The sequence below is a fragment of the Mirounga leonina genome, unplaced genomic scaffold, assembly GCF_011800145.1.
Source record: "Mirounga leonina isolate KUSES-001 unplaced genomic scaffold, KU_Mleo_1.0 Mir_173, whole genome shotgun sequence".
NCBI lineage: Eukaryota > Metazoa > Chordata > Mammalia > Carnivora > Phocidae > Mirounga > Mirounga leonina.
In genome coordinates this window covers 66,349,969-66,364,120 of record NW_023270447.1, presented here as the reverse complement: position 1 = coordinate 66,364,120, position 14,152 = coordinate 66,349,969, and the positions used below count along the sequence as shown (strand labels likewise).

General features: G+C 52.9%; 1 pseudogene; it reads right to left on the bottom strand.

Moving 5' to 3' along the window:
- Positions 1-1,873: 1,873 nt before the first annotated feature.
- LOC118020257 lies at positions 1,874-2,247 on the bottom strand (annotated as a pseudogene).
- Between the last annotated feature and the right edge of the window lie 11,905 nt (positions 2,248-14,152).

Here is a 14,152-nt window from a genome sequence, read left to right as displayed (position 1 = left end):
AACACACTGAGGCTCAGAGAAGTTCAGTGACTTGCCTGAGGTCACACAACTCATAAGGGGCAAAACTAGTGGTGTGCTAGTCAATTTAACAACTAGCTCTCGAAACAAAACAAAAAAAGCCTGAGTTTGAGGTGTTTGTCACTCTCTGTGGTGCACATATTCCCACAGAATTTCAAGCTACCAACATGGCATTGCTGAACTTGAGGTTGGGAAGAGATGCTCACGATCGGCTCTTGGGTGTGGGTACGAGCCAGCTTCAGCACATGGTGGGGCAAAGCTGAGATTAAAACCCAGGCCTGTTTGGTGCTGATCAATCAGCATTCTAGATTCCTAAGATCTGGTATTAAGTGAAAAGATAACATAAGTGTGTATATCAAAGGGGAAGGAGAGTATACATACGTATAAAAGGATACACATGTATGTATGTGTGCATGTATGTATTTGCTTGTGTGTGTGTATCTTGAAGGATTTGCTAGAAACTGATAACACCACTGATGTTGTTGTTGTTGTTTTCTCCAGGGAGGAGAACTGTGTGGCTGGGATACAGGGCAGGAGAGAGGTTTACTCTGGGTGTCCTTTCTGCTCTTTGAATTTTGAACCATGTGAGTCCATTAACTATTTTTAAATTTTTTTTTTTAAGATTTTATTTATTTATTTGACAGAGACATAGTGAGAGAAGGAACACAAGCAGGGGGAGTGAGAGAGGGAGAAGCAGGCTCCCGCCGAGCAGGGAGCCCGATGCGGGGCTCAATCCCAGGACCCTGAGATCATGACCTGAGCCGAAGGCAGATGCTTAACGACTGAGCCACCCAGGCACCCCCCATTAACTATTTTTGAAAAAAAGAAAAAACAAACAACAAATCCCGACAATGAACCAACTGCAAACAAACGCTGGGCCTGCCCCTCTTTGCAGCTGGGCCTGAGGCTGGGTGGGGTGTGCTGAGTGGCTTGGCTGGGGCTGGTGTTTTGGCGGCCCCCGGCCCGTGCAGCCAGGCTGGCCGGGACAGGGGGATGGAGCAGGAGGCCCCTGTCTTCCCACAAGTGAGGAATAGGTGTACTTGTTTTAATTCTCATCCACACGGTTTGGTCACTGAGACTCTGGCACTGCACTCTAAACTCAATTAGAAATTTAACAAACCTTATAAATCCTCCCTAGCCTGAGCCTTGTAAATCTCCAAGTGGGGCCAGCTTAGCACTTATCCATCTCTGGCTTAATGACCTCCCCAGCCCGGCCTGACGATGATTCAGGGCCAGTGACGGGTCTAATTAGTGAGCACAAACTGCAGCCACAGCCGTTGGGTGAGGGGAGGAGGAAGAGGGAGCCTGGTCCCTGCCCAGGGGCGTTAGGGAAGTGGGTCCTGACCCTTGTCCAGTCTGGGGGCTCTGGCACACAGGAGAGGGGCAGGGAGGGGTGACAAGGGCCTGATGGACTTCCCTAGTTAATGTTGCCATGAAGGTGGTATGTCTTCCTTGGGAAGGCTGTTGGAGGCATGCCACAGGTAACGCGACTGCATGAGGACCATGTGGGACCCAAGTAGTCTCCTAGCAAGGCAACAAGTTCGTGGGTGGATCTGAGGCTGTGTTGACAGCCAGTCAGCATCAGCGTGGGCAAGTTTTGAGGGTGGGTTCTGATCTTCCAGGGCCTGAGGGAATTGTATTCTAGAGCAACGCATGTGAAATCGCAGGAGGTCCAGATAGCTCCATTTTTAAGGGTGAAGGGTTCAGGATTAGTGAGAAGATGGATTTTCCAAACGAGCTATCCTTGTGAGGTAGTGAGTTCCCCGTCAGTGGATAGACAGCCCAGGATCCGCTACTATTTTTTTTTTTTTTAAGAATTCAGCTTTTTATTGACCAGGTTACAGAAGAGGTGTGGTCAAAAGAGACCAAAGCCCACACCAACATCAGACTCCTCTGATTCTTCATTCTTTGCTTCTAGGCAGCCCTGGTGGAGGGAGCGGGACCTTCTTTGGGTGCAGCACCAGCTGCTAGGGGCGGCTCCCCCAGCCCCTACAGAGGAGGCTCCCGACGTTGACATTGGTCAGGGTCTTTGCAAAAACCAGGCCAGAAAGGTTCAACATTTACACCCCCTGCTTTAATGAGGGCATTGATCTTATCCTCTGTGATCGTCCGTTCATCGTTGTGTGGGATGTAGATGCAGCCCAGCTCCGAGACGGAGGCCATGGTGTGGGTGAGTGCTGAGTGAGAGTTTCCGGGTGTGGTGCTCGCCGCCAGAGGAGGTGAGGGCCTCACCCCAGTGCAGCCTTAGCTTCCTTGGAAGGACCGAGCACCTTAGCAGCAGCTGAGGAAAGGGCCAGCATCCTCTACTATTAATGGAACCCCAGCTGTGTGTCAGGCCTTTCACACATCAGATGATCTTCAGGTCCCATTTTACAGATGAAGAAACAGATGTTCAGGGAGGTTATGTAACATGTACCAGGATACCAGGACATTCAGAACCAGGATTGGAACGCTGGCCTGTCTTGCTTCAGGACCCGGGGCTCCCCCTCCATGCCTCTCCCCGTCTCTGCTGAAGATGCGCCCTTCAGGCTGCTCCTCCCCTAGGAGGATGCTCACGATGATTCTGGGCACAAAATGATTCAAGGCCACAGATCCCAGAGCCACAGTCTCCTGGCAACATGGGCTGCTTTCGATAGGCTGTTCTACCATGTTTAGCGCCCTGGTGGGAAGACGAGGGTCCTCTCTCTCTGCAATCTTTCCCTCCTCCCTTGCTCTCATTCTTAGGCCTCCCTCTGGCCTCTGTCTGGCCCTGATTCCAACTCCCACTGAGTTATTTGCCAGGAAGTTGGGGGTGGGGTAGGTCTGAGCTCTCCCCTTCTACGAGTCACCTCCGGTGCTAGGGTGCTCGGTGGTGCTCGGATGCTGACATGCTGCCTGGGGAGATGGAGGCTAGCTCTCACCCCCACCGGCCCCTCTGACCCCCTCCTGCCCCCAACCCTGGAGCAGTCACCAGGAGGAGGCCTGGGTAATTGGTTCCATCCAAGACTCATTCTCAGTGGCGTGAAAGGGGAAGTTATAAATATTTTTATCTGTAACTCACGACGAATAAAAATTTAATTACACTGAAAAATTTAAATTTCATAAGAAATAAATATTAATCCTGGAGAGTGACTTTTGTGGGAAGTGAACTTTCAAATGTCATCAATCTGGAGGTGCCCAGGGTCTGGGGGGGGAGGGGAGGCCCCCAGTTCTGACTCCTGGTTTGGGGTGGGAGTCTCCCCTCCTGAGACTGAGGGTTCAAAGACTCAGATCTCTAGCCCGGGAAGAGCCCACCCTCAGGTCCCTTCCTCTCTTCAATGATAATTGCTTACCTACCCCAACCAGACAATTTTCTAGATGTGGAGGGTACTGCAGGAAAGGACATGGACGATGTTCTTTTTTTTTTTTTCCTAAAGATTTTATTTATTTATTTGAGAGAGAGAGAGAATGAGAGAGAGTGAGCACGAGAAGGGGGAGGGTCAGAGGGAGAAGCAGACTCCCTGCTGAGCAGGGAGCCCCATGTGGGACTTGATCCCAGGACTCCAGGATCATGACCTGAGCCGAAGGCAGTCGCTTAACCAACTGAGCCACCCAGGCACCCGACATGGACGATGTTCTTGACCGCGTGGAGCATCATGTCATGTGGAGGCAGACATTAGATGAATAATCACCAATACTACAGCCCGGTTAGTACCCTCTGCTGGGCACAAATCTCTGCTGGGTTTTATTTTATTATTATTATTTTACTTTTGAAAAATTCAACCCACATACAGAACACAGAAGCAGCAACCCAGTGAATGACAGCGTACGGGAGGGCCCCCCTGGCCTAGGTCAGGAAGCTAACTGTTGGCTCCCATGCGAGACTTTGGGGGAGGGGTAGGCCCTGCCTCGAGGGCCTCCGCAGACTGCTTGATGGATGATTTTTGCTACCTGACCAAGGGGAGAGCAATTTGGGGGTAGGGTGGCCTAATATTAGCAACAACATCTCAATACATACTGGAGGTTTATCATGTGCCATCCGATTCTAAGCACTGGTTGGGTATTGGCTCCTTTAACCCTGACAAAACCCTACAGTGAAGAAACAGAAACGCAGAGAGGTTAACGAAAGCGTCCAAAGTCACATAGCCGGTGGAAAGCATTGCTGGGTGAAACTTGAGTCCCCTGGCTTAGAGGCTTCTTTGAGTTTCTCTGCGGTGGGACAGCCCAGGTCTTGGCCACAAGTGCCTGGGTTCTGGTGCCCTCTGGAACCTCCGCAAACCCTCGGATGTTTCACACCTGCTGCGTGGCCTCAGGCAAGTCTCTCAACCTCTCTGAGCTTCAGGTTTCTCTTCTGAGAAACTAGGATTAAAAAATCCCCGCTGTGTGCCTCCACAGGCTTGTATGGGACTGGGGAGTGGTGGCAGAGGTGGATGTTGTCATTGGGGTCACAGAGATAAGGCTAGTGCTAACTACCAGCCCCTCCGGCCCATGTGCTGATGGGGGGACCACAAGCTGCCTCCCTGGGAGCCTGAGGAGGGCGAGGTGACTAGAGGAGCTGCCTGTGGGGACTGAGGTGGGGGGAGGTGGTGGGGTACTCCTCCGGGCCTGGGAGCGAGGGCAGGATTTGGGACCTGCTCCAGGAGGGCTCTGACGTGAGCAGAGGCGAGCAGGTCCACGTGTGCATGCCGTGTTGGGGGAAGGGGAGGGCAGGATGGATTCTGAGCTGTCCGCCTCAATTGTTTCCCCATTCCACAGATGCTAAAGCTGAGGCTATCCTGGGTGGGGCCCACGGAGCCTGGGTCTGGATCTGGGCTGTAGTTGGGTGGAGGAGAGGGGCAGTGGGGGTAGGAACTTGGACCTGAGCCTGGTCAGCAAAGTCCTTGGCTCTTGAGCCCGAGACCGAGGCTGAAGGGGGTGGCTGGGCCCAAGTACCAGCTTGGGGCAGTGCAGTAGTGTCCCGAGGGCCTCGTCCTGCAGCTGTCAGTGATGGGGGGGCTAGAACCATCCATGGCTCCCGGTGGTGAGGAGAACCCAGAGGCTGGCGCCCAAAATCTAATTTCCCTTGTTACGACCCTCCAGGGAGGTGGGTGACAGAGACCAATAGTTCTCCAGGGACTAATGGTCCCCTTTAGTATTGGGAAATACTCTGAATCCTTATTTGACTGGCCCAGCACCCTGAATGGGGCTACTTTAGGTCCTGGGTGGGAGATCCACCTTCCGTGGCAAAAACTCAGGAACGCTTCACCCTTCCCCCCAGGCCCAGACACACATGTACACTTGCTCACATATCCAGACATAGACCTGTGTGCGGACGTGCACGCGTACGTCCATAGACGTGTGTGCTCACACGGACACGCGTGCACGCAGATGCTGGTACGCAGGTGCCCACACAGCCGGAGAGAGATTGCCGGGTATTCGTGTAGCCCCGAGTCTACCCTCCCAGCAGCATTCCGCTGATGGAACGCTGTAATATTTTTCTATTAAATGTTGCATTTGTTGTGCCTTTTAGTAGCTCCCCTCATTAAAAATGATATTATTCCCATAAATAAGCCGGCTCCTGAGAAGAGTGCCTGACTCCATTTCTCTTCCTAATTGAGACACTTAGCTTTGATTTGCTCGTCGGCACGTAGTGAGCGGATTAATTTTCAATTAATGCTCCTGGGCAGGCGGCTGCAGGCAGTGTGGGCTTGTAGCCCAGTGGCTTGGGAGCAGGATCAGGTGGGGCCCCGGGGGACCCCAAGAGGGTGTCTTTATGTTTCCTGGCCACAGGAAAGAGAGCACTGGGGACGGCCTGGAGCTTTGTGGTTTTGTTCTTTGGGGGGGGGGGGACCGGGGGGGGGGGGGGGGGGTGGCTCTCCTGGGGGAAGCACCCTCTTCCCATACCAGGTGCTATGGACTCAAAGTTTGTGTCCCCCTTGCCCTCCCAAATTCCCATGTTGAAGCCCTACCTGTCCATGTGATGGTATTTGTTTTTTTTTTTTTTTTTTAAGATTTTATTTATTTATTTGAGAGAGAGACTGAGATAGAGAGAGCATGAGAGGGGGGAGGGTCAGAGGGAGAAGCAGACCCCCTGCTGAGCAGGGAGCCCGATGCGGGACTCGATCCCGGGACTCCAGGATCATGACCTAAGCCGAAGGCAGTCGCTTAACCAACTGAGCCACCCAGGCGCCCAATGTGATGGTATTTGGAGGTGGGTCCTGCTCCTCCTCAGAGACTCACCCCTGGTCATTGACCTTCTGGGCAAATGCTGGGGAGGTGGTAGAGCCCTCGGGCTAAGTGGGCACACAGGCCAACTGACCTGGGTTCAAATCCTGGTTCTTCTGGTTAGCTTGTGACCTGATCAAGTTATTCCATCTCCCAAGGCCTCAGTTTCCTCTGTAAACCAGGATGATAATAAGAATGCTGATTTCATAGGGGTTGTTAACAAACAAAATTCAACTGAGTAAATAGGAAGATCTCATGGGCTTTGCTAAGCGATTCACAAATCAGGCAGCATCCCGTCTAGCAAGAAGAGGGGAACTTCCAGGAGTTGTACAAAATGGAAAGTTTTTATAGGAAGGACAGTGGGGCAAGAAAACTATTAGCAAAAGGAAAGAAAGGGTTCTTTCAGGCAAGGCCACGGGCCCTCAGGTGGAAACAGGGCAGGGGGTCTCATTAGATGGATTACTTCATCTTTGGGGGATGGAGAGGGCCCAGGTGACAGGTTACCTCCTTGGTGCTGATCACAAAATTCCCGACTGACTGGTTGAGACTTAACTTTCTTGGGGAGGTTGAAACTGCGATTGGGTTAGGTATTAAGCCCCAGGTTGGATGACTTGGCCTCAGCGAAGCCATTTTAAGCCTGTGGTTTTCTTTTTCTTTCTTTCCTTTTTTTTTTTAAGATTTTATTTTTAAGTGATCTCTACACCCAACGTGGGGTTCGAACTCACAACCCTGAGATCAAGAGTCTCGCGCTTTTCTGACTGACTCAGCCGCAGGCACCCCTAGACTGTGGTTTTCTTTTTCTTTTCTTTTCTTTTCTTTTTTTTTTTTTAAAGATTTTATTTATTTATTTGACAGAGAGAGAGATAGCCAGAGAGGGAACACAAGCAGGGGGAGTGGGAGAGGGAGAAGCAGGCTTCCCGCTGAGCAGGGAGCCCGATGCGGGGCTCGATCCCAGGACCCCGGGAACATGACCTGAGCTGAAGGCAGACGCTTAACGACTGAGCCACCCAGGCGCCCCTGTGGTTTTCTTTTTAAATGGGTGTTGTGCCAATTAGATGAGGGAAAGCATTGATACTTGATACTCAGAGTATGGTTTCTGGACTGGCAGCCTTGGTATCTCCTGGGTGCTTATTAGAAATGCAGAGTCCTAGGCACCCCCCCCCGCCGACCTGCTGCATCCGAGTCTGCATTTCCACAAGTTGCCCAGAGGTTCCTTGCGCACAGCCAAGTTTGAGAAGCTCTGATTTAGCACAACTCTTGGCACAGGGTAAACGCTCACAAGTGGTAGCTGTCATGATCATTAGTGATAAGAATCCCTCACAGGAAGGCAGATTCTGGTGCTGGAGAGAAGCGGGGGGCTCCACGTCTGGCTGTGCAAGTGAGTGATGTGTACCGGCTTCAGCTCTGCTCCCCGCCTCATCATCTCCGCCGGTGGAAATGGAGATCATGATGCCACCTTCTGGAGCTGACTGGAGAGTTCAGGAAGATGAAGCGAAGGTGCTTCTGGGAGTTGAGGGAGGTGATTCTGAGATTTTGAAGCTCTCAGAGCATTTTTGCATATGTTTTATTTACTCTTCCTGCTATTGTTCCCATTTTAAACATGAGAAATGGAGGCACTTCAAACCAAGTGAGGAGTCCAAGCTCCTTTAGTGAGTCAGCTACAGAACTGAGTCTGGTTCCAGGCCTGCTGGCCTCAAGCTGTGCCAGACCCCTCCAGGACTCCTAGAGCAGCCAGAGCAGGCCCCAGCCCCTCCCTCCCGCAACCGAAACCCTCCTGGTGCCTACCTCTCGCTGGATTGTGCTCTTGGCTGCTTATTTCTTTTATGTGTGTGTGTGTTGGGAATGGAGGTGGCTGCAGATCAGGCAGGGTGGTGGACAGGCAGGATGGGGCAGCTCTGGGATCTGACGGTTTATTAAAATGTCCTTATGGGTGATCAATTCTCAGTCAGTGGCTTGAATCCACAATGACCCAGCTCCTCTCTGGCCGAGCATGTGGCCTTCCTGGGGCTGCTGGGCAGGAGGCCCTGCTGTCTTCCTCCTGGTCCTTGGAGGCCCGGCACGAGATGTGCTGTCGACACTGCCTCCAAAATATTCCCATCTTGTTTCCATAATAGCTTCTGTCACTGCTCTTGACAGGCCAGCCATTAAGTCTTTGGCAAAATTGTAAGAATTATTAACATATGAGGTTTTATATTATTTGACAGCTGTCGGCTCCTTTGGAATCCACATCACCCTGTCCCCTCCCTCCCCTCCTATCCTCTCCCTTGGCATCACCCCTCCTGGCCCCAGAAGGATGGGAGGGGCCTCTCAGTCACTGGGGAACCAGGGGGGAGACAAGCCCATGTTGAGCTTCACTCACAATCTCTCCTGCACATCTGTGGGGTGTTCCCTGAGGCCTTGCACACCCTGTCTCCAGTCCTGATCTGGATCCTTCCTCAGCATGCACCCTCCTCATGCACACTCCCAGCTTCAATGGCTTCAGAGATGACTCCCCATGCTCTACTTACCTCCCAACGGTGCCCCAGGCCCATGTACCCATCTGCTTCTTGGACATCTCCCTGATGCTCCAGACTCCATCCTGGCTCTACCTCTTGGATTTTCCATTTAGGTCCTCTCTCCCTCATCCATCCTCTCTTCCAGGCCAGAAATCCGAGGGTCACCCCAGTCTCTTCTCCCTCCCACACCCTCACAGTATCAGATCCCCAGGCTCTGTCCATTCTGCTTCCTAAAGGCCTCCCTTCTCCTCCCTTTGCCCTTGTCCGCGTCTCTTCCTCTCTTCTTGGACCACCATACCCGCTTCCTCACTGGGCGGCCCCCTGCCCAGACCCATTGGGCCTTCCATCCAGGTAGTGCCTGCCTGCCCTACTTCCAAAAGCCTGCAGAGTTTCTCTGGAGCCCTCCCTGCTTCTCAGCTCTCCTCTTGGCCAATTGCTGAGGGGAGTTGGTGTATAAATGCCCCACCTCCTTCCCCTTTTGGGGGGATAATTGAGGACCAGGGTCTAGACAAGTCCCCGAGGCCCCAGTGGAATGATGCTCCCTTGTAGTTACCGGCTTGCTAAAGGCACATGTCTCTGCTTTCTCCCACCCTGCCTCACTCCCCTGCTCCCCTGCTGGGTTTCTGGGATGCCTCCCAAAGAAACTGCTTGCACTCAAATCCTTGTCTCAAAGTTGGCTTCTAGGGAACCCAAGCCAAGACAGGACTCATGTCTATCCATCCTGCACACCCAAGAGTGAGCCTTGGGATATGCACATCTGATCCTCTTTCCCTTCTTAGGATTGCATGGGGGGACCCCAGTGCTTCAGCTGTGATTCCTTCACCCTGCTCCAGCAAAGTGTGTGTGTGGGGGTCTTTAGAAACCTGAATACAGTATTTGGGGACTAGGGTACTTATATTTCAAAGGTAGTCACCACAGGCTTCAGATAGTATGCTTTTCTGGTACCTTCATTGGTAAAGTTTACATATTAGGTAAAGCATTTACACAGCGATTAAATAATACAGACCTGGGGCCATCAACGTTAAAGAGAAACATGTTCTCAAATATCAAAATAGATCACAAAGCTACCCTTAATAAAACCTGAGTTGATTAGTGCAGGAGTTAACAAAGTAAGAGAGATGTCCAAAATTGGACCCTCATAAATGATAAAAGTGGCATTCCAAATTAGTGTAGAAATGGAGGTGGACAATTAGTTGATCACTTGGGAAAAATAAGGACACCGACTTCATGCAAATTCCCGATGGATAAAAATGGTAATATAAAAAATGAAATCATAAAAGATCTAGAAGAAACAGGTGATTATCTCCAGATGTAGTGGGCCTTCCCAAGGAAACAAGGGAGGAAGCCACAGACGGGGCTGTGAGAATTGATGAAGTAAACAGAGAATCCCAAAATTAGACAGCAGACCGGGGGCGCCTGGGTGGCTCAGCTGGTTAAGCGTCTGGCTCTTGGTTTCAGCTCAGGTCATGATCTCAGGGTCATGGGATCGAGCCCCGTGTTGGGCTCTGAGTTCAGTGTGGAGTCTGCTTGAGATTCTCTCTCCTTCTCCCTCTGCCCCTCCCCCTCTCATGCTCTCTCTGTTGCTCTCTGTCACATAAATAAATAAATCTTAAAAAAAAATAAATAAAAAGCAGACCAAATGGGAAAATATCTTGGCAGTATGCACTATAGAAAAAAAAAAAGAGAGAGATTGAGTAGGGTTTAATTGAATCAACCTCCATTTTAGTTTGCTCCTGACACCTAGGATTAAAAATCAGCAAAAGCTAGGACAAGTCCCAGAAAGGTGAACATTTGGTCATCTGCTCGTGAAAGTGCTTACCCTTATGCTCAGGAAGTTCTTCCTGGTGTTCATCCTGCAACCTTCTTGCTGCAGTGGGAGCCTTTTCTATCCTTCAGGCCTTAGGGGAGTCGGGTAGCCTTTTCTTGAAGTGACTTCATGTACTCTGTGTGGTTCCCAGGGTGTCCAGGCCAAGAAGCTTCGGGAGTTCATGCCTTGGCAGATACCGTTCAGCCACACACAAGCTCTAGGAGAGTTCAGGCTTCTCAGAGGTTCCAGTGGATCTTCATCCTGGACCCCCAGGTCCACAGCTGGCCCTCATCTCGTGCTGTCCTCCTCCCTGTCCCCATCTCCTTCCCGAGCCCACCGTGATCCTACCTGGCATTTGTCCTGAGCCCCGTTCTGAACCCCGTCTGGATCCCTGTCTTGAGCCTTCTCTGACCCCTGGTCCACCCATCCCGGGCCGTGGCTGGAGCCCCCGTGGCCAGGTCCTGTGGGGCTGAGCGGCTGCTCGGAGCCAGGCTGGCTGTTCAGGGAACAGATGGGCTCCCCGTGGACGTGGCAGCAGCGCAGAAGTTAATCCACTTTTATCTCGTTATGGTGACAGCCACCCTGTTAAATGGAATGGACTATCGATTCGGGGCTCACTTCCAGCCAGAGGATTTTCCATCACAGGCCTGAGTAGGATAGGAGAAAAGCAACACTTATTACCTCGGGTGCCAGTCAGGGAGAGCTGGGTGGGGGCAGGCACCCGGGCTGGCAAGACGGGTCCCCAGGGGCACTGGGGATCCAGGCTCAGACCCGGGGTCCGAGGGAGCCCCTCCTTGCCTCCTCCCTCAAGGAGGATGGGGAGATGAGGGGCAGACACGTGCATGCACACTGGTCCGCGGACACGTTCCATGCTGGTACACACACGCACGCGCAGCACTGACACACACGTGTTCAACACCGACACACACAGGCACCCACTCGCTGACCCAAGTCTAGAGACACGCCTACGACCAACCAGCACTCACATCCAAGGGACATATATGGTGTCCCATGCTGATGGCCCGGCGCAGACACAACACGGTGGTGATGCTCGTGTCGGTACTTGTCATCCGCTACTGACACACAAGTGAACGATGCACGTGTCTACGGCACATACACACTTATACACCATATTCACGCGCGCGCGCACACGCTCATTAACCCACTGGCAGTTCCCTTTGTCCCTGCGATGTTTTGGGCGGGTGCTGGGCCGAACAGAAGGGTGAGGCTTGGTGCCTGCCCCTAAGCAGCTTTGCCTCTGGCGAGGGAGACGTACACACAAATAGACCGCACGACACGCACAGTAATTACAGCTGACCTGTATATAGGACTCACAGACGGCCCTTCCCGTCCTAAACACTTTACATGTATAAACTTAAAGTCTTCCCAACAGCCTCTGGAGGTAGGTACTATTATTAGCCTCAGTTTATGAGAGACCTGGGCACAGAGAGGCCAAGTGACGTGCCCAAGGTCACACAGCTCCGGAGCAGCCGAGCTGGGATTTTTTTTTTTTTTTAAAGATTTTATTTATTTATTTGAGACAGAGAGAATGAGAGAGACAGCACATGAGAGGGGGGAGGGTCAGAGGGAGAAGCAGGCTCCCCGCCGAGCAGGGAGCCTGATGCGGGACTCGATCCAGGGACTCCAGGATCATGACCTGAGCCGAAGGCAGTCGCTTAACCAACTGAGCCACCCAGGCGCCCCCGAGCTGGGATTTGAACTCAGGCCATCAGGCTCTCGAGTATGTGTACCCTCTGTTGTCTCCTCACATCTGCATCTGACCAAGCTCCCCCCCCCAAAAAAAAACCCCAAAACCTATGCCACCACCCTCGCAGACCCAGAGCCGTCCCCATACAGACACACAACCATGGCCCATCTGCAATGACCTGCACCCACTTCCGGGAGGGCTGCATGCAGGGAGGGTGCGGTGTGAAGACTTCCGGTGGCCTGCCTCTGAAGGGAGGGGCAGTTCATGCTGGAAAAGGCCCTGGAGGGGAGTCCTGAGGGCTGGTAGCGGTGTGTGTGTGTGTATGTGTGTGTGTGTGTGTGTGTGTGTGTTCGCGCGCGGTGGGGAGGGAGGGCGTGCTTTTCTAGGCATCATGTCTGAGGCCTGTCTGCTCTGTTGTCCCAGGGTCTTGTCCTCTGCCCGGTTTCTGCATCCCCCTTGCTGGCATTAACAACGGCTGTTTCACGCAGCTGGGATCTCTCAGGGCCAGGGCTGGGCGGAGGGGGTGAGGAGTGGGGAGGAACCTCTGCAGGGAGGGGCAGCCAGGGACCTGGTTTTCTCAAACAGAACGGGGAGGGTGAGCCACTAAGCAGGACAGCTGGGCTCGGAGGCTTTGCTCCTTGGGACAAGTTCTGGAAAGGTGCTCTGGGCTGCAGCCTAGTGACCAGGAGCCCGGCACTGAACTGACCACATTCTGTCCTGTTCAGGACTGACTACCTTTGTTTGACCCACCCCTGTGGGCAGGTCACTTCATCCTCAGTTTGCTCATCTGAAGAATGGAGATCATAAGATCGCCTGGCACACGGTATTATTGGGAGGATGAAATGAAATGACACATGTGAACGTGTCTGGCGCAATGGGGTGGGACATACAGACTCCCCTGTCCCCTCTTCTGTGGGTTCTTGGGACCTTAGCCGAGGGCAACTCCTGTGGTTAGGGGCTCGGCTCTCCTTCTGGGAGGGAGCTTCAGATCAAGGGAGTGCCCCAGTGGCCTGGGTCCAGGGTCAGGTAGGCTGGGGGATTGTTGTGGACTGATGTGTGTCTTGCCCAAAACTCATATGTGGAAGTCCTAACACTCAGTGTGATGGCATTTGGAGGTGGGGCCTTTGGTAGGTGAGCTCATGAGGCTACGGCCCCCATGATTGGGTGAGGGCCCTTTATAAGAAGAGACACCAGAGGGCTTACACTCTCCATGCCCCCCTCCCCCAACACGGGCATGTTACCACACAGTAAAATGGTGGCCGCCCACTAGCCAGGAAGAGGGCTCTCACCAGAACCCAACCGTGCTGGCCTCCTGATCTTGGACTTCCAGCCTCCAATCCTGTGGGAAAATAAATTTCTATTGTTTAAGCCCCCTCGGTCTGTGATTTTTTGTTATGGGAGCCTGAGCTGACTAGGCTGCTGGAGAGGGCTGGTCTGAGGCCTGCCCCAAGACCGGGCTCTCTCACGGACCACACTGCAGGCTGGACTTGCCTTAGGTCTCCTTTCTTCCTTGTGAAATGGGGGCCTGTGAGGCTCTCTCCAAAGACCTGCTCCATTCTGACACTGGAATGAGTCCTGGCTGAGTCTCCGGAAGGGAGGGGGAAGTATACCCCAATGCTGCTAGCTGCCTGCCCTCCTGTCCCACTTCCTGGAGGCGGTGGGAGGTGGGATGAGGGGGTGGAGGAGGGTGTCCCCCCCCCGACCTGTTGTGGCCTGGAGCATCAGGGGGACACTCTGGCTAGGCCTTCCCAAGGCATTTCTGGAAAATAGGATGTAGGCTGAAACACTGAAGACAGGGGTTGATCTCCAGAGTCTCCAGGACCTGGGGGATCACTGACACTGCCATGTGGCTCTGTTCTGATCCCATCAGCCAAGGTGTCCTCCTCCCCACCTCAGCCCAGCTGTCCCTCCACCTCAGCCAACTGTCTCCCACCTCAGCCAACTGTCCCTACCTCAGATCAA